This window comes from Phasianus colchicus, chromosome 21 (assembly GCF_987193195.1).
Source record: "Phasianus colchicus chromosome 21, bPhaCol1.hap1.1, whole genome shotgun sequence".
Taxonomy (NCBI): domain Eukaryota; kingdom Metazoa; phylum Chordata; class Aves; order Galliformes; family Phasianidae; genus Phasianus; species Phasianus colchicus.
This window is the reverse complement of record NC_143456.1, coordinates 2902827-2930785: the sequence shown is the minus strand read 5'-3', so window position 1 is coordinate 2930785 and position 27959 is coordinate 2902827. Positions and strand designations below refer to the sequence as shown.

The 27959-nt window shown below is 44.8% G+C and overlaps 2 long non-coding RNA genes across 4 annotated transcripts in view; one reads left to right on the top strand and one right to left on the bottom strand.

Moving 5' to 3' along the window:
- LOC149915302 (uncharacterized) overlaps positions 1-27959 on the top strand; it is a 49915-nt gene that overhangs the window by 5698 nt on the left and 16258 nt on the right. Inside the window, exons 2-3 of one of the 3 annotated variants that reach the window (XR_016459254.1) lie at positions 12068-12188; positions 27185-27330. The exons of 1 other annotated variant lie outside the window; for it this stretch is intronic. This is a non-coding gene — a long non-coding RNA (uncharacterized LOC149915302). The remainder of the gene's footprint in view (positions 1-12067; positions 12189-27184; positions 27331-27959) is intronic. One more of the 3 variants, XR_016459253.1, reaches the window with a different exon arrangement.
- Positions 11740-14104, bottom strand: LOC116227843 (uncharacterized). The gene is made up of 3 exons (XR_004166665.2): positions 13954-14104; positions 12714-12792; positions 11740-12596 (listed from the first exon to the last, which is right to left on the bottom strand). It is a non-coding gene; the product is annotated as an uncharacterized LOC116227843 (long non-coding RNA).

The following is a 27959-nucleotide window of genomic DNA, read 5'->3' as shown; positions in this document are numbered from 1 at the left end:
AGACCTCTAAGATCATCTAGTCCAACCATCAACCCATGCCTGTGCTTGCTCTGGGCCATGTCCCTCAGTGCCACATCTCCACAGTTCTTGAATACCTCCAGGGACAATGACTCCATCACCTTCCTGGGCAGCTGTGCCACTGCATCACCACACTTTCTGAGAAGAAATTTTTCCTAATATCCAACCTATCAGCTTCACCTGGCACAACGTACCATCCTCACCTCTTGTTCTATTGATGTTACGTGGCAGAGAGGCCGACCCTCACCTTTCTACAATCTCCATTCAGGCAGTTGTAGGGAGCAGTGAGGTCTCCCCTGAGCTTCCTCTGCTCCACACTGACCCATCCCAGCTCCCTCAGCTGCTCCCCCTCAGACTTGTGCTCTGCTTCACATCTTCATTGCCTTTCTTTGTAAATACTCCAGTGCTTCCATGTCCTTCTTGTAGTGAGGGGCCCAAAAGCCAAATACATCTTTAGATCTTCCAAATACTGCACACTGGAAAGCAGTACCTCTTTCATAAAATCCTAGAATCATAGAATTACTCAGGTTGGAAGGGACCTCAAGGATCATCAAGTCCAACTGAGAGAGAGGGGGTTCCCATCCACCAGCAGAAAACAATCAAACCTCTGCTTCCTCCCTGCTTCAATTCATACTTCCATGGGTTTCATGCTAAAAAGAAACCGTTCCTTGCATTTTGCAGGAGTACCAGCAGACAGCAAAGGTAAGGAGGTAGAAATAAAGCTCACTTGGGTATGGCTGCCAGCATACTTATCTGCACCAGGAATTTTGAATAAGAATAGTATCTCAAAATTAGATTCCTGACACCCTTGGGAAGAGGAACTGCTTTGGGGTGGGATCTTCCCCTGGTGCAAGTGCTTAGTTTCCAGGGTTCCTGCAAGACACATCTGAGCCCCTAGGAAATCAAGCTATCCATGTGCTCTTGCATGCTATACATTGTTGTTTTGGAGGAGGTTTGGAGGAAAGTCAGGGATGGAGGTAAATATTGAAGTGGAGCATGTAACCTGGATTTAGCTTTTAAATCCTTTCCAGATTTGGGTATCTGATTTTTTCATTTTGACCTTCTGTAAGTGGCAAAGTTTTTATCCAGTGCTGCTTGTGTAAGTACACCGATTCAAAGAGGAGTTTCCTTAAAGGTCTCACTTTGAGTTAAAAAAACCCTGAAGCAACCAAAAAAAGCATAGTAAGGTTCTGCATAACTTCTCAGTACCTTTTCTTGATGCAGGAAACTTGGGATGAAAGTGAAGAGACTTGTAATTTCTCCCTTGTGCTGCCTGCTGTATTTGAAAATCCTGTTTGGCATTTGCAACTGCACACTTAAAATAGGTTCTTTGTGTTCATTCAGAATTTGAAGGTTATTAAGTGTAATAAAGTATTGTGGAATGCGTGTCTAAAAGCTCGGTCCATTGTAGAAACTTTTAAAATATTTATTAATGTTTCTATATGTTCCTCACAGAGGAGAAGCAGATGAGGATCACTATCTATCACTTGGGCATCTGGGCAGCTGAGCACGCAGAGACTGTCTGCGAGCTGGGCTGTATCCCAGGGCCACTCCCAGGACTTGGGATCCTCATTCAGAGCCCAAAGCCCTTCACCAGGCAGTGTGGGATAGAGCTGTAAACCTTTGTGGTTCTAGCTCTTGCATAGCACTGGTGAGGCTGCATCTCAGTGCTGTGTTCAGTGTTGGACCCCTCACTGCAAGAAAGATATTGAGGCCCTGGAGTGTGTCCAGAGAAGGACAACAAAGCTCTGAGGGCTCTGGAGTACACATCTTATGGGAAGCAGCTGGGATGGGTCAGTGTGGAGCAGAGGAGGCTCAGGGGAGACCTCACTGCTCCCTACAACTGCCTGAAAGGAGCTGGTGGGGATGGGGGCTGGCCTCTGCTCCCAGGTAACAGCGATAGCATGAGAGGTGATGGCATCAAGCTGTATCAGGGGAGGTTCAAACTGAACACTGGGGAATGTTTCTTGTCAGCATGAATGGAAATGCAGTGGCACAGCTGCCCAGAGAGGTGATGGAATCACTGTCTTTGGAGGTGTTCAAGGCTTGTGGAGATGTGGCACTGAAGGACACGGTTGGTGAGCATGGTGGAGGTGGGTTTAACTAGACAAGCTTAAGGTTTTGTCCAACACTGATGATTCTATGATTCTATGACTGACTATCTGGGGTAGAGAACATTGTTCTCACTCCTCCTGTGGTGGTAGCAAAGCTTTGGCTGCCAGTAACTCTTCTCCTTGTATGGCAGTAGTAACTGAAAACCTTTCTCTTCTTTATGCTCGAAGATGACTTTTATCCTCACTTACATCCCTCAGCTGCTTGTTGTTCCCCATTCCTATTGCGGGGTATGCTCCTAATGGAGAAGAAACCATGTGGCATCCCTGGGGCCCTGCAGGTCTGCGTGGTACAGTGCCTGAGGGCCTTAGCAGTGTCTTTGATGATAAAATCTGATGTGATTTTACAAGCCATGTGGTTGGAGAGCAGTAGAAGTGGAAGATGGTGTTTCTTTAGGCACCAGCGACAGCCCCTCTGAAAGGTAATGAAAATCTGGCTCTGCTTCCCAGCACCACGAGGAAATAAATGGGTAACTGCAGATGTTACTGCTGAGGAGAAATGGGGGTTGCAGACGCAAGAGCACCAAGAGATGTGCGTTGTTGCTCTTGCTCTAAATGGTAAACAAATAAGCACTAATCAGTAAATCAGCCCCGACGCTGTCCTCAGATGGCCTCTTAGTGCTAATCCTCCTCAGCACTGAACCAGAAGCAAAAAAAAACCCAACCCACTGTGGGAGAAGATTTCAAATTTACACTAAGAGCAAACTCCTCACCAGGGCTGGTTTATAGATGGTAGCAAACAGCACCAGAGCCTGGGCTGAGCGCGAAGGCTGCGGCTGCGTTCTGAATCTGCTGCTAATTGATAAACATCACAAGCAGTTGATTTCAGCAGAACCCCTTGATTTAATTACACTCTTGTATACAATGGGGACCTTGCATTTTCCTATATGTAATGAATATTAAGCTGATAGCCCTGTAATTTCCTGTGCTGGCTTTGCTCTCATTTTTTGCATATTGATACCACATTTGGTTTGTTATTTTCCAATTTTCCAGTCTTCTAGACTTGTGCTCAGCGAGTTCTCCATAGTAATTGCTGTTGGCACACACGTTTCCTTCCTCAAATCTGCTCTAACACCCTGGAATGAATTTTGTCTCATCCCAGAGATCTGCTTGGTTTTGAATTTCTCTTATTTATTCATTGCCTTTACCTCAGCAACCCTGGAATTGGGCAGGACACTGGATATAATTTCATATTCCACAGTTTTAATTTCCTCTCTCATAGCCCAGGCTCTTCCCATTCCCCCCTACCCCCATCCCATCCATGTGCACACGTGTGTTATTGTCTCTCTGGCTCTGTGACTTGCTGCTGTTTGTAAGCTGTTTTTCAGCAGTGCTCCCAGGGAAGCTGGTGCTGCTTGAGCCCCAAAGTCAAGAGGGACCTCAGTGCAGCATCATCAGAAATCTTACTGGCATTGACTGCATCGTCCTGGCCTATTTGGGATTTAGGTACCATTTCCCAAAGTGACATCTGACATTGAACCTCCTCACATGTGTCCTGAGAAGGACACCCATTTTCTGAAGCCCTGGAGCTTACGGTCTGTGATAAAAAATGTTGGTCAAATCTGTGACACCAGGCAGGCTGTGCCTGCTGCTGCTGTCACTGCTTTTTGACTTCCAGGCCTGTTCCTGTCTCTGAGATGCTCAGCTGATGTGCACCCTGGCACCCATACACTTCCTGATTCAAGGCAAGATGAAACTTAACCTAGAGCTCGTGGTGGTATTTTCCCTCCTGGATATAGTTTCACTGGCTGCAAATATGCCTTATCTTTATTTCTTTGTGGTTTCTTTCCAGGAATATTTACCAACAAGTATTCCCATGATACACAATCATCTTCTCCAGAACAAGCACAAAGCAGATGTGCCCATGTCACTGTGCAACCTCCCCCCAGCTCACTCCAGTGCTTGGCCATGCAGGGAGCAGAGCTGGCTGCGTGTGCTTGCCCTGGGTAAGCACCAACCTTTGTCCTAAGCACTTCCCAACTGATGTTGAGACCTGAAGTTATATGAAGGCCTGATTCTTTCTCAGGACTTGTTATGTAGCATTGTTATTTGACATATATTCTTGCTTTCTCCACACATTCCTCAGAAAAAGGAATGACCCTGCAGCTCTGTGCACTTTAACATGTATATTTTTGCTATATTTGGTGCACTAGCTCTCCAGTCTCTGGAACCTCTGTCTGAAGAGGGCATATGTAGTCTTGTTAAAAATAGGCCATTCTCAAATTTGGCTTTGTAGCTAATCTGCACTCTGTCAGATGCCAGCACCTACCTAGTTCAAGGCCTGACTCTCTCTGACCTCAGGCAAATCCATACCCTCTAATGACCTCTGTGGAGGCTTTTGTCTTAATTTTGTGGCTTTTCATGGCCTTGATTTCAATCCCCTTTGGTGATATTTTGCCGGCCACTGTTGCTTTCTGTTCAAGACAACGTTTGGTGGATTGAACTGGAGAAAAGCAAACACACAGAGGTGAGGATATTCTCCTGTCTCAGCAGAACCAGTTATCTGAAATACATCCCTGCTTCCTTAGTGCTGGGTGTCACAGTGCACAAAAGGAGCAGCAGGACCTGAAGTGGGGCCCAGCGTGGATGAAGCAGTCACACTGGTGATGGTGCTGCCTTGTGATGATGCAGATATTCCTGTGTTTCTTCGTTGTTCTTTCTTTGTTGTCAGAAATGAGAGTCTTGGTGAATCAGAGTTTGATCAAAGATAGCCTAGTCTGAATTCTTCTTATTTCATTGCCACTCCCTGCTGCAGAGTAACCTACTTCCTGGTGCTACCTGATGTAATCAGAAGCAATCTGTGCAATTAGGAGTCTGTGAGATATTTTTGGACGGGGAAGCTGTCAGGTTACTGTCTCTCCAAGTTGCATTTTATTTTCCTCAGTGCTCACGAGGTCTCTTAGTTCCTTTCAAGAGACAATTCGTACTCACAGGCTCAGCAATTATTGATGTCTCCTGTTGTCAGACAAACAGAGTATGTGAGCATGTGTGTATTGCTCACCAGATACACACCACTGTCCTAAATGCATCACTGAACGCGTTAGAAGCAAAAAGCACAGCTCACACAACTCATCATCCACATGTAGAAAAAAGGAAAACGATCCATTTGTTCTCTCCTGGTGTAGTCTGTAATTCCCATTGAGGGGGCTGATGTGTTCAGTTCAGGTGTGATGGTTCGGGTGTGATGGTCCTCCAAGCTTTGAGTGGGCTCAGAGGTCCGTGCCTGGCTGAGCTGGGGGGGCTGAAGCCTGTGCTCGAGTGCTTTTTTCCCGAAGACCACTCACTGAAATACAGAAATTCTGTAGGTTTTTAAGTGTGCTTTGAATAGTGAGACCTGCTGGGCCACTGTGATCCTAGTTCAGATTCAGCGTGATGCCTCTGAGGTGAATTAATGGTTTACATCTGACACATATAGGGACAAAACCATACTGGAGCTGATTTAAATAATGTCTGTTTCTGCAATGGCAAAGGGTGAAAGCGTTTCTCCTGCACAATCCTTCCTAAGAGGGGAGCGAGAAGCAACTGGGTGAGTGTCACATGTGGTTGCAATAGGCTCAGAGCAGGAGCCTCCGAGTTATTCATAACAGTTGAGCACGTAATTGTGCATAATGCAGCATGAACATTTCTCTTCTTGTGATTGAAAGGCATTTGCTGTTGATTGGTGTGTAACTGTTGTACCTGGAGTATCTAGGGGCTGTGAATCTGAAACATTTCAGGCGCGAGTGCTTATCGGTGACATCTGAAAACATGGGAGCAAAATGGCCTCGCAACAAACGCGAGCAGGGCAAATAACGACCTTTACAAGACAGCTTTATAGAACAGGATAAACAACGGGGGCTGCATCCTCGGCTGTAGTAAACCATCCTGTCTGTGCTGACGCTGCCAGCTGAGGTGCTGATCCTTGGAGATCTATAGAAATGTCACTCGGCACCAGCTGCCTTTTTGCTTTGTGGCTGCAGTGCAATTGCTGTGAGCAGGGCTGCTAGCTGGGCTCAGAATGATGGGGGGCTGATGGCACCCCCAGCTTGGGAGCTGCTGGAAATGCTTCCTACCAGCAACCTGGGTTTATCTCAAGTCATCGTGGAGCAAGCAAAGCACGGAGCTTGGCAAAGTGCAAGGGATGCAATGTTTGCACCATCACTTCAAATGCAAGGGCTGTCTGTTTCCTTTCATTCTCCCCACAGACTGAGTGCTGACCACGGGCCACAGCTGAGGCAGCAGGACAGAAGCACTGAAAGCTGTAGAGCACATCTGGGAGCTCTGTGTGGTTCCTGCAAATGCAGTGTTTTATTAACTTGTACACCTTCTCCATCCTCCCAGTATAAAAGCTGAACTCTGTCTTGGTGCAGATTAACTTCAAGCGAGCTCAGATTTCAGTCACAGAGGAAAGCTGTGCTACTCCTTTTAGCAGGCTTGTATGGAGATGAGGAGTCCAGTCTGCAGAACTGCCGATCTGAGACTTCTACCTGTGCAAAATTCACTTTGGAAAAATAATATCAGTAAAAAGGGAAGCTGGCTTGCTCTCCTAAATTAAGCAATTAGTCTTAGACACAGCCCTCTCTGTGAAGGAGTTGGAAGTTCATCCTCAGAGTGAGCTGGAAGATGGTTTAACAAGGTGTTTTACAAAGTGTAGGTGGATAAATTTCTGAAGCATATCTGTATAAACCTGCTGAAAGGGCTGCTCAGAGGTTAAGCAGATAACTTTATAGAAGCTGAATAATCCCACTGTCTGTTACTCTATATAATCTTGCTAGAAAGCCTGTTTTTCTACAGAGCAATGATACAGAAGGTATTTGTGCGTAGTGATTACAGCAGTAGAAATCAATTGCACGCAGCAAATAATTTGTTAACACAGGGCTGCACATTATATCATCAATAAAGGGATTCATTTGTTGAACTGTAATGAAGGTGAGAAGAAAGCCAACTTCACACTGCTGTAGCTAATCCAGACATAATGCTGACAACAAATATGTGTAGTGTACAAATATAGGTTTGCATGTTCTTATACTAAAGGTTTCCTTCACAACCACCAGCTCTATACGTGCTTCTCATCTTCAGTATATGCCACAAGTATCTATTGAGCAGCTCCTGGAGTTTAGTACTTAGCCTGATTTTAAGGAACATGTAGACTATCACACTGCTACAATTAGCACGGCAAAGGAAAACTCAATCATTCCAGCATCACTACATCCACTAAGATGCCTTCTTATAAGATAGGATAGCACAGAATGGTTCAGTTGGAAGAGATCCACGGAGATCATTGAGTCCAGATGCCCCTTGAACGCTGCCATGAGTGGGGCATCAGCCACTTCTGAGGGCTCAGGTGCCAATCTGAGCTGAGCTCCCCTTCCACAAATCCTGCTCCCTCCTTGCACGTACGCCGTGCTGTGACAGTCACAAATCATTTGGCAGAGAAGCCTCCCCGAACACCTGTGAGGTGGGTTGGTCTAATAATCCTTGCTGCAGAGGAGGTTTTCCAAGTGTGCTGCTGATGGCATGTGCTCAAGGTCACCTGGAGAGACAGCAGCTGCTGGGCTGACAAGCAGATGTCAGCTCTGCCTCTGCTCCCAGCATTCCTTCCCCAAAGTCCTCCAGAAGGTCTGTAGCCCCTACCTGCAACAACCCAGGCAGAGGGGCTGCCTGGTGCACCCCTATTTGCAGAGGGACAAGCAGAGTAAGGCATGGTGTGATCTGGTCTTCTCTTGCAGAGATTCTTCAGTTCTGGGTGATTCCCACCATCAGGGCCAGATCCAGCGTGATGCTCTGCACGGACTGGCAGTGCTGAAGGCTGAGATTTGCCTTCCCAAAGATCTTGTGGGATGTGTCTTTCCTTACTCTGGGTTGGAGGATGAGTTTAAAACGATCCTCTTTGAAGCAAAGCCAACAAATGAGGAGGCAGATGAAAAGACAAGCTGTGCATCAGCGGGGGGAAATAATCCCTCGCAATTCCTGCAGGTAACTGGAAATCCCAAAGCATGGGATTAGCATTCTATAAATCAGGTGTAAACAAACTCAGTGGCAGTGGAATGCCTAAGTCCCTTAGCCCACTTACAAATCAAACCTGCTCTGGAAGGATTCAATTATTTCTGTGATCTCACCTTAGCTAGGGATTAACTGGCACTGGAGATCAGGAAGCCCATTATATTTGAATCCGTATATATACTTGCTGGGGATAGTTTTTGCTGCACTTGGTAGAAGGAAGATGCAAGGCCCTAAAATACTTTAACTTTCAGGGTTACCACGAGGCCCATTTGGTTTTTATAGTCAGCCAATAGTCCCCTTGCATTCTTCTGGAACAAATGCAAGATGTAGTTTCTTGGGCAGGGAAAAGAATATGATATTTCCCAGCATCTGCTGGGAGCTGGGAGAGGGTAGTGAAGAACCTTGCAGTGTGCAAAGGCGTTTTCTACAAGCTAATTAATTATCCTTAGGATCAGTCATGGGGTGGGAAGGCGGGAGGGGTGCAACAGCGAAGGCTTAAATACAAGGAAAGAAAGGAAAATTACTGCTGAGTTACTGCTTAAAACAGAAGCACATGTAAATTTTACCTTTGCTGGCCTATTCTGGGTGGCTTTCAGACATTTAATTGGTTAAGACAGATATACAGCACTGTCACTATCTGCTGGGGACCCATATAAATTGTCAGCGGTGGTTTCTTTTGCCGTTTCATGTAGTCATGTCTGATGGCTTGAGTGTTATGGGAAGGAAGCAAAATACAACTCATCCTGTCAAGAGCTGCTCTGTATTGTAATTGCAGTATCTATAAGGAGTGTCAGGGTTGGGTTATTGGAGATGTCAGAAACAAAACGGGAGAGATTAAATGAGCACAAAGAGCTGCAAAATGAGGAGGTAATTGCACTTCATGAGAGTGCAAAGATAACACTGGGGATGTAGATCTCGAACAGTGCTGCATGGAGCTGTGATTCCATGCCTTGCATCCCCTGGCAAGTGATTCTGCATGAGAGTTTTGGATGGGCTCATCTCCAGGTGTGGTGGCAAGTGTGCTGCTTGCTAAAGCACAGCCTCCAACCTGGGACCATTCTGGGCTTATCCAGCACTTTCATCAGCTTTAATGTGCTGCCCCAGGTGAGCCAGGCTGAGCTGCCATGGGTTTCTGGGAAGCCACGGTATTATTGAGGAGGGGGCTGAGCACAAATGCTTTGCCTTCTTGCAGGTGCCAGTTGCTGGTTATCATCCCAAAACAGGAGGAAAGCTCTTCTGGCTACCACTGCCTGGGCTTTCTTCTTATTATGTGAAAGTGTCTGCAGAAACACTTCTGAATGATGCCTACTGTTATTGGACAGTATCTGTTTTCCTTCAGCTTCTGTTTTCTCTGTGGGGCGTTTTGGAGGATCTGGAGGCTTGCTGCCTGTGTAAGCTATGTCTGTAATGACCCATGAACTCTAAGGAGCCTTTCCAAGGCCTTTTATAATTGATGGAGGAAAACAAGCTCCCCAGGGCTCAGCTTACCCCACCGATCTGGGCAGTGGCTGTAGGGGTGAACCAGCTGCAGTGTTCCCACAGCTCTGTTGAGCAAAAGGGGACCAGGGCAGCTTGCTTGCACTCCAGTAACTAGAGCAGTGAGATTAATTTGACCCCAGCATATGCCAAGCTATATGGAGGGGTTACTGCGTGCGCTCAGGCTGTCTCTGTTAGCAAGCCTGGCAGTGCCTTCCAGCTTCTTCATGAATAGACAGGCAGCTCTTTAGGGAGCTGCTCCCAGGACCACTTCTAAGGGTAACACAGGCTTACTGTTTTCCCTGTCTAAGTGGTAACTCTTCCTGTTTGTTGTTTGGACCCGTTATTTTGATCTCTGAGCTCCTGAGCCTTCCAGCCTCTAATGAAGCCCTTTGTGTGATGCTGCAGTGAGGCTCAGAGGTGGCATTGTGTCCGTGCAGGTGGGAGCAACCTTCAGGTCAGGAACAGAGCTGTGAACGGAGGAATTGTGCTTGATAGCCACAGAAATCAGACATGCAGTCCCTTTAGAAAGTCAGGGACTGCATGGCTTTCCCAAAGACAAACAGGGAATAAGGGGCAAAGAAAGGCAAACCCCCAGCAAAGCATTAGAAGGGATTAACATGGGCTGATCCCTGAACAGCTTCTTGCACTGCAGCCTGTTTTTTTCTCTGTTGCAGTCTGATTTTTATTTTTTATATTTTACTATTATCCTCTCTTCCTTTGTTCTGCTTTCATTTTCCTGGAGTGAAATAGAAAGGTCTGGGATTATTACTGGCAAATTCAAAGCAGGAGTGGGGTCATATCATGAAAATAGTGTTTACATTGACACTCCTGTGCCTCCTCGCTGGTTATATTCTATTGCTTGGCATTTCAAAGGGATGAGTATTACAGACCTGAATGGCTGATTGCTTCTGAGATTTGGATATGTATAAAACAGTAGCAGTCCTGGACAGCAGAAAACAGCTGCACATATGCATACATACACAATATGCAGTTTAATGGGGAATAGGTAGGATGAGGTGGAGAAGCTCATGCCTGTACCTGACAAACACGACTGGCATCGTTCCTGAAGAGAGAAACCATTACAGAAACGACGAGACAAATGCCAAGCAGTGCTTGTAGCCAGAGCAGAAGTCCTTCTGTTGAACACTCTTTTATGAATTTGGGATTTTTGGATTACAAATCTCACCTGAATTCTGTGTAGCAGCATTGTCATAATTAAACTCTCAACCACTGCAGCAGTGGTCACAGCACCTATTAGTGAATATATGCAAAGACTAAAGGGACAGCCTAAAACTTTATATGTGGAGTCTATTCCCATCAGCCTCCCATATTTCCTTTCTCTGGAAGTTCAAGGGACGTATTCTCGTTTCTCTCTAGCAAGGAGGTTCGTGTGGCTTTTCTAAGCTTAGAGGAGGATGTGCACTGTTATGAGACGTCTCTAGTTTTTTTTCCCATGAAGCTTCTTGTTTGATTAAGGCATGTTGCATCAGGTAATATTGTTTACCAGCAGTTAATTGGAATCCACCTGGGTCCAGTAACCAACTTTTTATGGGATCTGATCAGCTGTTAACCTGAATTCAGAATACCTCCCCTAGCATGTGTAGAGTGGGCTTAGAATCGAGCCCAATTAGTTTGTAGTATGGCTTCTCATTTGCATCGTTATTCGAGTCCTGTAGAGTTGAGCTTTGCAGGAGGGAAGGAATTTGGCCATATGCCTTTCCTTCAGTGCCAATTTGGATGAATTGATGTTTGATGTATGTAGGTAACGCTACCAAGTCCACTGAAGTGCACATAGGTTAAGTATGCACTGCAGGCAATCATCCATTAGTATAAAAGCTCCTTGGTATAATATTTAGACACCAAAATGACAAAAAAAAAAAAAAAAAAAAACCACAACCTGGACCTGATGATAGCTTTTGCAACAGTATATAATTCATGCATTATAGCTCTGCTATTCATGTTTAATATTCAGAAATAATGAAACACATTTCATCAGGAAATGCAACATGTGAAATGCAGTGGGTATAAATAAACACTCAATTGAAGCAGAAGTCCCCTTTTCTTGCTGTGAATCTCTTCCTAACTTTATAAATACCCCAGAATACTTGGCTTAAGAATGTCTTTGAAATGGTGTTGGTGAAGTGAACCATTAGTAGAACTCTCTATAACTCACATGGAAATGTGAAACGATGGCCCCATGAGAGGCAGGCAGAGCTCCCTCTGCTCTGCAAGGCAGCATGTCTCCTGCAATCTCCAGAGCCAGACTTCCATGTCATTGGTGTCCATGAAACATAGAGAACCTAACTCATGATTGAAAGGATTAATAACTAGCAGTCACCACACATTACTTGAGAAAATAACTGTCTTGTATGATTAAACAAGTGATTCTTGAGCATCAGTGTGCTTGGGAAACTCTTTTTGGGAATTCTCTGGTGCTCATCACCAGTAATATATCGTGTTTTGTTTTTTTTTTCCAGCAGAAGGAATAACTGGGGAGATGAAGACCATGTAATCATGTGCTCCACACCTTCAGGAGCTTTGTGTCTTTGCATCTCCAGCTTGTGCATTCTATCCCAGTGGCACTGCACAAAGACTCAGGTAGGAGTCACCTTCTCTGAGCTAGAACAAATACCACATGCTGTTTCTTGTATATATAGTGAGAAACAGGCCCTTTTGGGAAGCTTCAGGTAGTGGAAAACTTCCAAGACAGGGTAAAGGAGCTGTGTTCAGGAGAAATAGTTTCTCTGTGAGCTTTAAGAAGCATTTCTGGAAAGAGTTCAGTTGTAAAAGTCAGCATTGCTATGGCTAAAGCCTGATGAGATGAACCCCAAAAGCTGAACTGAGGATAAAACCCTTGTAAAATGCTTTTGGCATGGCATTGGTGTGGCCCCTTCCATAGCAGTGCTGATTTTCTGCCCTCTGTCATGAATCTTCTGATAGTGGTATTCCTTATTGAATCACAGCTTGTGATTTACAGCTCATTAGAATCTTCAATTTCACTTTCTCCTGCAGAAGAAGAAATAGTTTGTGTGAAAACTCTTGAGTAATAAATCTCAAAGGGTCAAGAAATGCCAGGAAAACGCAGTGCTTCTGGGAATGATTATTTAAATATCCAGTGCTCACCTTTCAAACCATCTCATGGCTGTGGGACTGGCAATGCCACAGTCAGGAACTACAGCCACTGAAGCACACTTACATCGCTCTGAGAACATGAAGAGGATATAATGTAAGAAAGAATCCGTTTTTCTAGGTTGAAATAGCTCTCAGTGCGTTTGCTGGTCTATCTGTGATCCTGCCGTAATCTTCGGAATGCTAAGGACCCTGATACAACATCCACTGAGATCAATGACTTGTTTTGTGCATCTCTCTGGGCCCTGGATGAGGTCCAGCCTATATATACACAATCTGCATTTTCATGAGTCATCTCAGGAGCTGGAACATACCAAGACAGGTATAATTTTCAGTTTCAGCATGAATTTTGTTACCTTCCACTATGGCTCTAGCTAGGTCAATCTGCATTTCACTTCTGGACAAGTCTGATCTTATATCCCTACAGCACATTGCTCAAATGATATGCATCCTCATAAACAATTTCCCAGTGACTCAGGCCTTGATACTAAAGCATGCACGGTTCATGCATCTGTTCTATTGTAAATCTGCTGGTGCTTTCACACAGACTGCTCAAGAAGCAGGAAAGACACAGAAACATCTGTTTAGAGTTTTGAGCAGCTTGTTAGATGAATTCAGCACCTGGGTTTCCTGTGGTGAATCGGCTATGCTCTCCTCAGCATGTATGAGAAAGGAAGAAATACAACGCTTGTAGGGATCCACGCTCTGCTCAGTTCATGGAGGATTGCTCTGGGTATTTTCTGCCACTGCCATCGGGAACCACCAGTGCAAAACCTCCAAAAGAGGGGAACAGTGCTCTGAGAGAGGAAAGCTGACTGTACTAAATGCCAGTAAACCAAGTTCTATCAGTGGAATTGAGCCAGTAGACAACTTGGCCTTTTAGCATTAAATATTATGGCTTATAGTCACAGCAGTTCTGACAAAATCATTGTATCTGGTTAGAAAGTCCCAATTCCAAAGCCGTTTTCTTCCCAAGCCTCTTCCTCCCTTTCCCCGCAGTGAAGGAGCCCCTTTAATTCTGATTGCTATTACGCAACCAAAGGGACATCCATGATCAGTGGGCACGGTGGTGATGGTTGGACTAAAAGATCTTAGCAGTCTTTTCCTACCTTAATGATTCTGTGATTTGACGAGATCTCATTTTGGTGACAGTTTCTGCCCATGTCAGGAAATCAGTAGGAAGGACCCAGCTCTGACAAAGGAGATAAAAGGCTGCTGCCCCATGACAAGTTACCTGTTGTGACAGTCCTCTGTTTTCTTTCCTCTGTATGCCATTGCATAATCAATGAAAATACAGGTGCTATAATTAAGAAATACACAAGAGAGTTTGGCTAAGCAGGTTATTACAGCAAAAAGAATAGATGAAGGGCTTATCCTTGTCCTGGGCTTGCTGGAAAACTCCAACAAGAGGGATCTCCTGAAATCTCAGCTCTTAAATGGGTCTAGGAGAGGTACAACCAGCCTCCACCCCCTCCAGCAGCACAGCTGAATTGCCTTCGCCTGTGCTCCCAGGGCTGACTCATTGCTCACCTCAGGTGATCAATCAGAGGTTCAGGCCGTGATTCAACAGTTCCCATACAGACATGTTTGATGTTGAGGGCTGATTTGCCATAGCTCCCTTGTAAGTAGAGCAAGGAATCCAGGATTGCATCCTTCAGCCTGCTGGAAGGACTTGCATGCATGGAACGGGGAGAACAGGCTTACAGCAAGCTGTTTGTGGCAACAACATCTTTTGTTCTTCACTAATGCTAGTGAGGAACACTGTGTAAACTATGTAAACTGTGTTCACGTGTTTAAGTCACACCAGAAACACAACTCCAGAAAAATTTCTGCTGTACCTATGTCCTAACCCTACAGCCAGCACACAGCAGGATGGCTCTTGTCCTGCAGTCCCTTGTGGATGGAATTCCTTCCATTCCTTTGGGCTCGTCCCTTCCAGTAGCACTGATGTTCAGTTAGAAACAGGGCTGTGACTCTGTGGGTCATTTCTATCCCTCTGTGGTGACCCGGCCAGAAAGTTTTGTTCTGTGTACTTCCACTGGTCACTGAGTTATTTGTCTCTTTTCTGAGTGACTTTGATTATTATGTATAGTAGTGTGTGGTCTCCAGAGGATTAAAAGCCTCTAATTCTATTTCATCCAACTCACCAACTGGCTGTTTCCTGCACGAGTCAGTAGCAGCTATGGCATGTATTACTACACATGATACGAAGGACTTCGTAATAAATATTTAGTGTTCCTTTAATCTGTCTGTTCTTATATCATGTTCTCCAGATAATCCCCTACTCCACCATGTACTATTTAATAATTCCTTTTCTGCCAATCTGTTCTTCTCTTTCGCACAGATTCACATCCTCCTGCCCTGAGATGTGCTCTCTGTCAGCCTCTTTTACTGAACCCTACTCAAGGTCCTGGGTTTTCATGACTGCGCAGTTAAAAGGAAAAACATTTGTTGCCTGTGTGATTTGTGAAGGACTCAAAGCTGCCTTGTGTTCACATCCCAGCCATTTGGTGCACTGTAAGGATTTTTCTTCCTGAACGGAGGCCAAAGGCTTTCAAGGCACAACATGCTGTGGTGCAGCAGGGCTGGTGATGCTCCTGGTTTTGTGCTGTCTGATCCTAAGCAAGCTGTGCCCCTTGTAATGTCTCAGCCACCACTTGGGTAGATTACTACCTTCAGTTGGGTCTCTTCACCCCCAAGGAACAAAGCATGCAAGAGATGTGAAGGGGATGTCAGTGATGAAAGGACGAGTGAAAGAACATAAACAGACAAAGAGTACATCTGTAATCGTGTGATGCTTCACTACTCGAAAGTTAGTTACTTGTACTGCAATTAAAAATGTACTATAATTAACTAGTTCTACAAAACCTACTAATGAAATTATATCATTACTTAATACCAGGAAATAATGCTGAACGGAAGGCATGATCATCTATTAATAGCGTAGAGGTCCTGTTTTGAAAAGATCCCCGAATTCTTTTGGGGTGACGTTAAACGCCAACCTCCTTAAAGAACACTTAGTGCACCTTAGTAGTATCTATTATAGTATATGGGATTTTAATTGCTTTATTATAAAAGAAAGCAATATTCACCCTTTTATGAATTTTGATTTAATGACTTTAGCACATTCATTATTAGTTCATTATGGTTCTGTGGAATTGAGGCCTCCTGAGTTAAAAGGATGTCCCCACACTAAGCTGGCCTCAATTAAATTGTAATCATATTGTGGTTAATCTCAAGGACTTGCTCTGTGAGCGCAGGAGGATGCGAGGGAGAAAGGCAATGAGGGGAAATCTTATTTATGACAATTTGACCAGTTTCTCATCTGGGCCTGGAGACAACAAGGGGTGACTGGCACGGTCCAGCAGGTGACAGTGAAACTTGGGATGGGGCTGGAGGTGTCTTACACAGAGTCACTGATGGACTGGGATCCATTTGTGTGTGCAAGTGGGAAGAACAGAGGAGCCTATTTGCAAAGTAAAACGTCTGTATTCAAAATGCTATAGTTACTGGTGGAATGGCAGTGTTTCTGGGGAAGGACAGCTGCATAACCAACAGTTCTGCCTCTGTCCCCTTGTTTCCCAGGCTGGACACACAAAAAAGCTGTTTGAGCTTTTGTTGAGCTTTATATATTCATATTTGACCAAGGGGCCACATTAAGAAAATGAGTAAGTTTTGATGATCTGGAAGAAGATGAGAAATTCAGCTTGCAAGTGATTTGGCTGTAATATTTCCTCTTTGATGTTCTGCCATACTGAACAGCATAATAGCCCTTCCAGAAGAACACTCCAAGCAGAGCTATTTTGGGATTACTTTTCTCCTTTAGCTTTCATCCTGTGGTTTTCCTGTATCTTCTTTTTATCTCTCCGATCTCAACGAAAATGTCTCAAGCTCTCACCAACCACTTCTAATGTTTCAAGATCCCTTCAAGCTTAGATCTTGGGTATAAATAAGAGGTCTTGTTAGTAAAGCTGGAGTGCTTTGTAACGATTGTTTGAAAGGCTTTACATTATTAGGCTTTTTTGATTCGACAGTGGAGCCAGCCCTCAAATCTGAGGCCCAGAGCAGAAGAAAACAGGGAGAAGCTGCATTCCTGTGTGTTGCAGAGCAATTATTTGTAATGTTGAGTTTAGGGAGGATTTCCTTGACATGTTTCCATTTAGAAAAGCAGATCCTCAATGCTTAGAAAATTGAATAGCATCTTCAGTATTAGTCCGTAATTTGATGTAATTTGAGCTAAAAGGTTGAAAGAGAAAAAAAAAACACATTAACCTCCAAAGAGACTGGAATCCTGCGTTCATGCAGTGGTCCTGTTAACATTTATAAGAGTAGCAGTTCCTAAGGTGCAGAAGGAGAGGTTTGTTTCTATGAGTGGAAAGTAAATCAAGTCTTAAAGGTCAGTTATCAGGAACAAACCTCACCAGATTTTGTGCCATATTGTTTAATTATAACGAACGACAATTACTATGGGAACATCAGTAACAGCACTAATGTCAATATTTCATAAAGCTTGTATAGATTGCAGGAATACGATGGAAAGTGTTGTACTTCATGGAATAGCAAAAAGCTGCTTGCAAAAATGATGGCTCTGTGGCAATCACTCGTGTAGAATTATTCACCATATTTCCAGGCTGTAGTGGTCTCTTCCTCAGCTTGCAGACACAACAGGTCATTCATTTTCTGCATTTCACAAGCCTTTACCTTCCTGCTGGATGTTGCTGGTGAACAAAGGTCAGGCCAGAAGCATTAGCTTTGCTGGATGAAACTCCATGCTGTGCTCTTGGAGTTCTCTGAACTCAGGCACATCCATTTGCTGTAAGAAGTTCTCTCTTTCCTATGCCACCGAAGGCATTGTCTCACAAATGATTTATCACCAAGGACCCAGCCTCTGAGTTCTTGCGTAGAAAATACTCAGCACTGGCAGAACAAAGTCCAGAGAGAGAATGGATGAAGGGATGTTTCACTACTCTAAGAATATGTACATATTTATGAGAGGAGCTCTGGTTGCAGAGCTCCCAGCCGCAAAAGCAGTGACCACTGGAGTGATTCAGTAGTCAATCATGTTCAGCATGGCCACAAATGCGTTGCTGCTGACAGAAAGCAAGAACTTCACCCTAAGAAACAAATGGGAAGAGCTGCATTGTGTAAAACACATCTTAGAGAGCAGAAATTCCTTGTCCCAACCTTCCTGCTGCAGGTTTTTGGGGTCAGGCCAACCTGTGTCTTCTGAGGCCAAATCCAAAAGCAATCTTGCTGCTTTTTTGTCCGCACAATAACTTCAAATCAACACAACATTAACAAGTTTTGTTTCTGAAATGATTGGAGAAAAGGAACATATTTCTGAGTACAAGTCTGTGGGAAGCAATTGGAGTATTTCTTTTGCTTGTCCAGCTTCTGCCTGAGAATGTTTGCATGTCTGGATGTGGTGGTTCCTAATCTTGTGGCTTTTAAGTTGTCCATTCCATCCACTCCCTGTGCGGTTACTGAGGTGGATGCTTCCTCCTATTGAGATTCGTGTACATAGGTCCACAACTCATCCATTTTTTTCTGAAAATATCATTGCAGAACAAATTTAGATGATGTGGTTTCCAGTGAAAAGGCACCAAGATTAACAAATGCAGTCGGTTCGTACATGGCAAATGTGTTCTTCACTATTTAGGCAACTTCACGATGTGCTTTTTGATACAAATGGTTATAGCTGCTTTAAAGAGCCTCATTCCCAGAGTGGAGCAGAAGGCAGCAGAGTTGCTTGTGTGTCAGCTTTCTGCCTGCTGCTGCCTGGCACTTGGGAATTCAAACAGAGATGTGTTTGCAGAGAAGAGTTCCCCATGGCACATTTACATTTCACAGAACAGCCAGACCAACATCCTTCCCCTTTTTCCTGCCATACCCTCAGGCTGGAAACTGCAAGGGGTGGGGGGGGGGGGCACTGAGCACCACAAGTCCCTGGCTCCAAGACAGCTATGCCTATGCCAGGGCTTTCTCTGAGACCAAGCTGTGTTTTGCTTTCCAGGCCATGTGTGCCTGCAGATGCAGGATGCACTCGTAGTACTTGTATGTTCCACATGCCCCTGAGTGATCACCAAACTCCTCCGAAGGGAAATTGTTATCTCACCATTTGTGCATGTGTGTTTAATTCTGAGTTTAATGGGCTTAGAGAGGAGCAGGTAGAGAAAATGCTGGTGAGAGATGGATGCAGTCAAGCACTGTCTCTGCTTTTGATTAGTTTGCAAAGGTGAGTAATTGAATCCCAACAGCCTTCCTGTGCTGTTGCCTTCATCTTTCATCTTGCCCTGGGCATCCCTTACCAAGTGTACACATTCCTGCACTTTGGTCTGTAGAGTAGAGCCAGTAGAGTCATTTCTGTAGAGAGACTGCACTGCCTTTTTCCCTCAGTAAGCTTTAAAAAGGTAAAAATTATCGTATTATAGGTGCTTTGGTCATGAAGAGAAAATGATGCTAGATACGAACAGAAGAAACTCCTCTTATCCCTGAGAATTTTTAGCAGTGAATTAATTCCCCTATCTCATGGCACATTAATGGGAAGGCTCTCAGCTCTGCGTTAGGCAGAAGTCTACATTTGCATTTAGATGGAGCTATTTTAAGGATTGTAGTATACATAGGGGCCTGTATCACATTTACAATAGAATCTGTAAGATAAAATTAATATCTAGTAAGTGGTTGTTTTTCCAGTTTTGTTATAATCAGAACCAGTAACTCAAGTGGCATAATGTGACATAATAAATACGAGAGTCGTTCACTTGAGAGATATCTTATCCACCCACGAGGAGGAACACACTCCTTAACCAGTGAAGTGGGCTGTATTTTTTCCCTTTCACAAGACAGCTGTGAAGCACTGCATGCAGGCTGTTCCTGCCTATGTTAACCTGAAGACTTCTCACTTGAGCAAAACAACCTGCTGCCTCACCAAGAGAAAGTGCTTTTTCTCCACCATGCAGGAAACAGCAGTGGGATGGCTGGTGTCATGCGGAGCAGCGCAGGAACCTCAAATCCTCCCTTCATCTCTTCCCATAGATGGATTCTCATAGGCATTCCTTATACCTGCCTGCCAGGGGGCTGTGCTAAGACATTGCTGCTGGTTTGGATTTTGTTCCCTGCCAAAGGAGATGCATTGTGCCATGTGTTCATTCTGGTGACGGAGCTCTCATGAAGCAGTGATGAGCAATCAATGGATTTTGGTTCAAATCCAGTCTGCTTTTCCTGATGTAAATTAGCCATCAGAGAAAGGTCCCTCCTCAGGTCGATCCTGAAATAATTCACAGAAAGCCATTGGACATCGTGGTGGAGAAAGAACCCCTAAATGAGAAGTGCTGCTCAGGTAGTGCTGAAAGGGCTTCTTACGGAGGACTTCTGCATGATGCTTCTTAAAACTGTCCTGTTGAGCCAAAAGGAAAATTGTGCTGACTTTGCTGCCTCTTTTTCTAGGAAAACTCAGCCAGGATTTTGCACTCTGTGTACTTTCCATCTCCTTGTCAGAGATGGATCTGATAGTGGTCACTTAAGGTTACTTTCAAGGCTTGTAGTAAATGGATTTTTTTTTATTTTTTTATTTTTTTGTACTTTGAAGGAAATGCTGAGAAGCCCCTTTTCTCATTGTGATCTTTTGAAACAATTTTCTGAACGATGACAATCCAAAACATTCTGAACTAAACCCACATTTCAGGCAGATTGAAACCCTTCACAAACTTGAAATGTTTCATAGTTCTGTCATATTCTAAATCATGGAAGTCATGCGTGTCCCTGGATGTCCCAAGGCCATATTGGATGGGACTTTGGGCAATCTGCTCCAGAGACAGATTTCGTGGTTGGCAACCATGCCTATAGCAGGAGAGCTGGAACTAGATGATCTTTAAGGTTCCTTCAACCTGAGCCATTCTATGATTCTATAATGGCTATGCGATGAGAAAATGTGATGGTCACAGTGACAGTTGTCACCAATATGTTTCTCAGTTACTGAAAGCTCTCTTGACTTTTTTAGTGAACTTCAGCCAAAACTGCTAAGTTGCCACACGAGCTGCCATGTATAGCAAATAAGCATTGCCTCATGGAAAGCCCCTATGGGAAGAACTCGGAGTGCAGGGGGGATCTGGGCTCTGTCTCACCAGAAATTGCTCAGATGATGGGAAGAATTAAAAATTTATCTCCCAAGAACACATTATCAGCATTCCCAGGAGCTGCACCTAGCAGAGACCTGTTTGCCCACTCCTTTTGGTGCTGACAGCTGTGAGAATGCTTCTGTTTCAGTGGGAGAGCAGAGATGTGGATTCCCAGTCCTGGCTGCCCCACACTGTGCTGGGGACTGCAGTGGCTCTGAGCCCTTGGCTGAAGGCAGACCTGGGATTCACCCCAGACCCGGGGTTGAGACTGAAACCCAGATGAAAAGCCTATATATATATATATATGTATATATATATATATATATTTTATTTTATTTTTTTCAAGGGAACCCGTAGTGCTAAGAATTAGACTAGTGAGCGATAATCCTCCAGACTTACATGAAAAATCAAATGAATGCATGGGAAAACATAGATAGCAAAGGAAAAGCTTGTTTTGGTCTAGTTTGCCTAACAAGAAGGGAAGAATAGTGAGACATGTCAAATCGACTTTGCAGAGCAGGTTAACACCAGATACTTGTTTATCCTTGGAGATTTCTCAAATCCAGCAGATTTCAGCACTGCCTAATGAAAGCTAAGGGAAGAGAGGGAAATGGAGCATGTACAGTTCAGAGGAGGGGAAGATGCAGATGAAAACAAATGAAAAGCCTTTCTCCTTCATGTTTCAAGTGCCAAATTATGCTTGACATTTCAATTTCCCCAAGGCGCGCTGCTGTAAAATCGTCTTGAACTCTCCTCAAAGTGTTAAAGCTTCCATCAGCTCTTCCAACGGAATCAAACAGGTCTGACTCAGTTCTGTCCTGGGTGTGAAATGGAATCATTATTATAACATCGCACAACCGGAATTTAGAAAAAGCTCCAAATGTCCTTAGTGCTTTCATGGATGGGCTTCAACAATCGGCTTTGCCCAAGGGCACGATGCATTTGCTGTGCTGAGCACTTTGTCACTCAGGTGGAGATGATGGGGCTGGGGACTTGCACATGGCTTTTTAGTAAATCTTTTGAGAATTTATTACTTGTGTATGGTTCATATGTGGCTTTTTTTCACATGAGGATCTCCAGTTCTGTGTCTAGCCAGGTCTTGGGTCCTTTAGAGATCTGCAGGAGGAGTCAGTAATGACTGAAGTTCTCACCGTTTCTCTGTTTCCAACATTTTTAGGAAGCTTTGAAAGCCTGAATATCTGAAGTGTTTTGACCACGTTCCCAGTGAGAAATACTGAGAGCAGAGGAATGATGGAAATGCTGCTTTTTCATGATCTGCTCTATTGGCACGTTTTGTTTTTTTCCTGATCAGCTCTATTGGCACATTCTGTTTTTCTTCAGCTCGTTTTGTTCGAAAGCTCAGCAAAACTTTGAGTTGCACAAATTTCCCTGAGTTCCATCACTACATGCAGACTTCTGGGGGAGATGCTGAGCTTACTGTGCTATTAGTACCAGACAATCAAAAGCAATCCTCCTCCTCCGTGAGTGGGAATAATGGTGACCCAGCTTTTCAAGAGACCTCACTGAATTGGATGCTTTGAAAAATACACCCTTGGGCTGTGGTTGCTGAGCACTTGAGAAGGCCTGTGATTGATGATATGGTCATTATGGGCATGATTAAGAGCAGCCAGGATTTACATTTACCACCTTGGCCTTTCCTAGTGTCTGCCAAGCTGTGGTCTGGAGACCACCAGTGCAGCACACGATGTGATTGTGCATGGGGAGGCAGTGGGGAACTGGAGTGCCTTGGCTGGCAGCATGGTGCTGGCTCTCTCCTTTGATTGCAGCTGATGAATAGTACTTTAAAAGCTAGGAATATGTTAAACATTCCTATGCAGTCTGAGGGCCAGAACCACAACTGTGCCCTGTTCACAATGGGTGTAGCTGAAGAATGAAGAGGAAGGAGAGGAGACAGCTTGTAACTTAAGGTGAGCTACAGATTCTGCCATCTTGGGAAGCTGTCGGGGTGCAGGCAGTGGTGTGCTGGCACTGCAGGGAGCCAAGCAGATCCCTTCACCACTATTTCATCGATTTTTATGCCACTCAACTCAAAAGCCACCTGGGGTTTATGTGAGAAACATGCGACTATCTCTGTGTGACATGGCAGGTCTTCTCTAGCATCTATTCTTGCCTTTTTCATAGCACTGGTCATTAATAACAGAACTAAAACTTCCATTACATGAGTCCTGACTTGACGTTCATGCCAGGGCATTCATTGCAATTACCCTTGATTTGAGAGCAGCCGTTAAAGGAAATAAAAATGACAGCTTTGGAAGAGTCCTGTTGTGCAGCATGATGGCTCTTGGCAGCAGGATACCTAATCACCAACCTGAAGGCTGCTATTCCAACGTGGGATTTGAGCAGACAAGGTACCAAATGATTCCGTTTCCCTCTGAGAGGGTTCCCAGGGCCTGAGGAAGGGTGACTGTAAATTAGTGGTGCTCTGCTGTCACTGTCTGTGCTGCCATCCATTGAGAACTGGACAGGCAGAGGAAGCTGGTGAGGTTCAAAGGGGAAAATGCAGAGTCCTGCACCTGGGGAGGAACAACTGCGTGCATCAGTACAGGTTAGGGAATGACCTGCTGGAGAGGAGCTCTGCAGAGAAGGGTGAACTGGTGTTAGGACAACAGGGAGACCATGAGCTAGGAGTGAGCCCTGGTGGCCAAGAAGGCCAATGGTGTCCTAAGGTGCATTACAAGGAATGTGGCCAGCAGGGTAAGGGAGGTGTTCCTCCTCCTCTGCTCTGCCCTGGGGAGGCCACATTTGGAGTGCTGTGTGCAGTTCTGGGTTCTTCAGTTCAAGTAAGAGGGAACTGCTGGAGAGAGTTCAGCGGAGGGCTGCAGAGATGCTGGGAGGCTGGAACATCTCTTGTATGAGGAGAGGCCAAGAGTCCTGGGGCTGTCCAGCCTGGAGAAGACTGAGCAGGGATCTTATCAATGCTTCTAAGTATCTAGAGGGAGAGAGTGGAGTGCATGAGGCCAGGCTTTTTTCAGTGGTGCCCAATGACAGAACAAGGGGCAATGGGCACAGACTGGAACACTGGAAGTTTCATATGAGTACAAGGAAAAACTTCTTTACTATGAGGGTGCCAGAGCCATGGAACAGTCTGCCCACAGAGGTCTGCCTCCAGTCTCCTTCCCTGGAGATATTCAGAATCCTCCTAGATGCTTTCCTGTGCAAACTGCTTTAGCAGGGGGGCTGAACTAGGGGATCTCCAAAGGTCTCCTCCAACCCCTACAGTTCTGTGATTCTGTGATGTGAATGCACACTGATGGCCAGCCATGTCTCAGGCTGTGCCCTGCCTGCTGGCTGTTTGGTTAAAATCCGAGGAGGAGGTAGAAATGTTCTCCACAGTGAAGGAGATGGGGGAAACTTGCTGTTTGCAGGGAGGCATGAGACACTGCTCCTTCCCACCTGTCTGTTCTCCTTAACTTCAGTACCCTTTGCTCCCCAGCCAACCCTCCTTGCCCCCCAAAGGTTACATCAGGCAGGTTGGCTTGGCACGAGGCAGCAGGCTTCGCCATGACAGATCTTCGAGCTATAATGATAAATTATGCTCCATTGCCCAGTCCTTCTGGAAAGAAATTTTAATGTGGATTAAAATAAAAGAGGTTTGATAGATGCTGGAAATGTCTCCCTTTGGCTGTTAAGAAAAAAAAAATCCGAATGCCTGTAATATTTCTGCTGAGAATTAAAATAATTGGTATTTAAATAGTATTCTGAGCAGAATTGCGATTGCCTGGGAAAGCCAACCCCAGAAGCAAGATCTCCTCTTGTCTTTAAGAGCTCAGCCAGGCTTGGGAACTTAAAAAGAAACTTGAGTTATTGGGAATTTAAAACATGCCCTTGCTTTGACTCGAATGCAACATCAAAGCAAGAGCCTATGTGTTCCTGAAAAAACTACTGCTCTGCTTTCCTAGCTGATAAATGCTGCTTCTCTGCTGATTTTATTAGCTCTGCTATCCCAGCATCATCTCCATCCACAAGTGCCTTTCCAGTGTGTTCAAAGGAAGGAGTCAATTTTGCCCTTTCAGAGGAAGAGCTAACACCAACCCTAACAATGCCAGGAGGTAAAGGAGGCCGGTGATACCCTTCCCAGGATGCAGCACTTTCAAATGGATGTTATGTTCCCCTCTACCTCCCCTGTGCACCCCAGATCTCCAGCCAAGAGAGGCAGAATCCCTGTTTCACCTTAGGTTGCACAAATTACATCTTATACTGACAGAGTTTCTTTGAGATGAGCCCCAGCTGTCTGTACATGTTATGGCAGAATCGTTTGAGATGGAAGGGACTTCTAAAGGTCCAACTTCCCTTCAGTGAACAGGGACACCCAGAGCTCCATCAGGTGCTCAGAGCCCCTCCAGGCTGACCCAGAATGCCTCCATAGACAGGTCATCTACCAGTGACATACTGCTGTTTGTTCACCATACTGCTTCTTCCCAAATCCCACATCTTTCTGTTTACACCTGTTTCCCATGCAGATCTGGTATTTAAGCCTTTGGAAAGCAAATCTCACAGAATACTGTTATTCCCACAGTTCTCATTCAGCTCTTCCAGTAGGCATTTGTGACCCCAGCAGATGACTGTGCTAATGGGATCACATTGATGCCAAATACCAGCAGAGGTTTCTCTGTGTCAGATAAACTGGGAGCCCTGAAGGATTTCTCATGTTTCAAGCAGTGAGGTTCACTGGCCTGACAACAAACATCTTCTTACCAAAGTCCTCATTGCCCATAAGCGATTTGGGACTGAATAGGACTGGGTAGGTCTGTGAGCATCACACCAGACACAGCAGGACAGAGCCATACAGCTGACTGGAGCAGAGCCATTGGGGCTCTGTGTGCAGCACTGCATGCAGTGTATGGACATACCCGACAGTTCTCATGTCAGCAATGACTGCTGTGAAATGTCTCCCTTTGCCTTGAAATCATCACCGTTTTATGTAACAGCAGCAGCTCCAGTCCCCAGCTGAGATCAGAAGTCCATTAAGCGCTTGAAATTGTGTGAATGCACAGGATGAGGACATGCACTCCTGACCAGCTCCACATTGCCTATTGCCTTGCTAATCCAATTAACCCCATCCTGCTCAGATCCCCCTCCATTTATAGGTTCCTGCCTATACAGATAGAGGTAACCTCCAGAAGTTGTCTGCTCGGGACCAGTAGGTATTTGGGCTGTTCTAACTTTCTCATTCTATTTGCATTCTCTAGAATTAAAGAGCTTAACCTCACGGAGCTGCTACTGGCTGATTTTACAGATTAAACCTAGGAATTACAAGTTAAATTCATTATTAGTTCAAATGGGAAATAATTCCACCAAAGAGAGTGGAAATTACTAACTCAGGGGAAGCAGTTATCTAACATTTCCTTTCTAAGGAAATAGAGAAAGAAACCTTGTTTCTACAGTAACATCCCTTGCTTTTTTTTTTTTTTTTTTTTTTTTCCTTAACATAATTCTAGTGATAGCTGTAGGATTATTTCTAGGACAGAAAAGCTGGAAATGCACAAATGCTCTATTCATGGTGAAGTGGTTTATATAAACCCAGACTGGGGTCAAGTGAACACAGAGAGAGAAAAAAAGGACTTGTGTATCAGATAAATAGTCCTGAAGAGGAAATGTCAATGGAGAGGTTTGTGAAAGTAGGAGCACAGGACTTAGCAGCCCATTGAATTGTAGGAGATATTTTCGTATCTATCTGATGACTGAATGAACTGGAGCCAGCACCTGCGAATGGCAACATAACTTAGTTATTGTGGCTTGCACAACAACAGAAAGCCTTCCTGGAGCCATTCAGTGTATCCAAGTAGAGGCAGGGCTGTCATGAGAGAATGGCAACGGGTTTGTGCTTAAGGAAATGAATGAATCTCCTTCTGAATCCTAGAAATAACCAGTAGTTCCATGTGCAGTGGGGTGATTTACTGATCTGCAGCTGATTTAAAGATCCCTAGTTCATCCATACAGACAATTTATTTGCATGTCAATGAGACTCTAAATTCTGATTCTTAATAACTAAAAATACTTTTTTGTGTGTGTGTGTGTAGTTTTCAAGGAACTCAATCTGTAACTGCGTTAAAAGGTTAGGGAATTGAATCCCAGAGTCTCAGAGGGGCTATTTCAAGTCCTCAGCCAACCGAAATTGAACTGCACACCTATGGCAACCTAATTCCCAGCCCTGAGCTTCACCTCATCGCGGGTCACAGAAACAACAACTTCAAAATACCTGGAATGATGATGGAGTGATGATGTGACCTTTTGCACTGTGGGGGAGGCATTCTGTGCTCTGATGGTCGTGGGCTCCCATTGACTCCAATCTCCCCCATCATCACCGAAGACCATTTTTTGTGGCAGGTTATGAGAGAAGGAAAGGAATAAGCCCTGCCTGCTGCCTCCTCCTGAGCACACGGCTCAAGAGCCAACAGCCCGGACCACAGGAGGCTTCCAGATGCTGGCGGAGAAGCAGGAATCATTACAACGGAGCAGAGCCCCACACAAAGGTGGAAAGATCCTCTTAGCGCTCATTAATTGTAATTTTCAGGATTAATGCAAAAGATTTGGCAGCTTGACAGGAGGGAGTTTTAACACAGATAATTCACCGCAGCTCACTGGAGCTGAGGACAGGGTCACTGTCCCTCTGCCACAATGCAACAGGTAAAGACAAGGACAGAGGTAACTAGACAGGGAATGGGCACATAAAGCACCCAATATGTCAAAAGATGTATTTTACACGGGGCAGTGTAAATATTCATGTGATTTATTAGAGCAGCAGACTGTTCATTGATGGCTCTATCGAATTGAGGGTTATTTAGCAGGGGAGATCAATATGGGAGCAGGGAGCCAAAGCCTGTGAAAGCAACTGAAGTAGAAGTACATTTTGCAGTGTGAAGTCACTTAACTGCCGCTTAAACCTTAGCATGGATTCACCCTGTGTATATTTTAGTGCTGGAGCAAAGGACGTTCTTCCAGGGGCTCAATCCATGCTGTTTGGTGCACTGGACATGCTGGATTTTGGCAACCTGCATGGCAGTTTCTGTTGTGCGGGGTGAAATCCAGAGCACAACTCCAGGTCAGTCCCATTATATCCCCTGTTCCCAAGCCAGCCTTGTGCTGGATCACAATTCAAGGC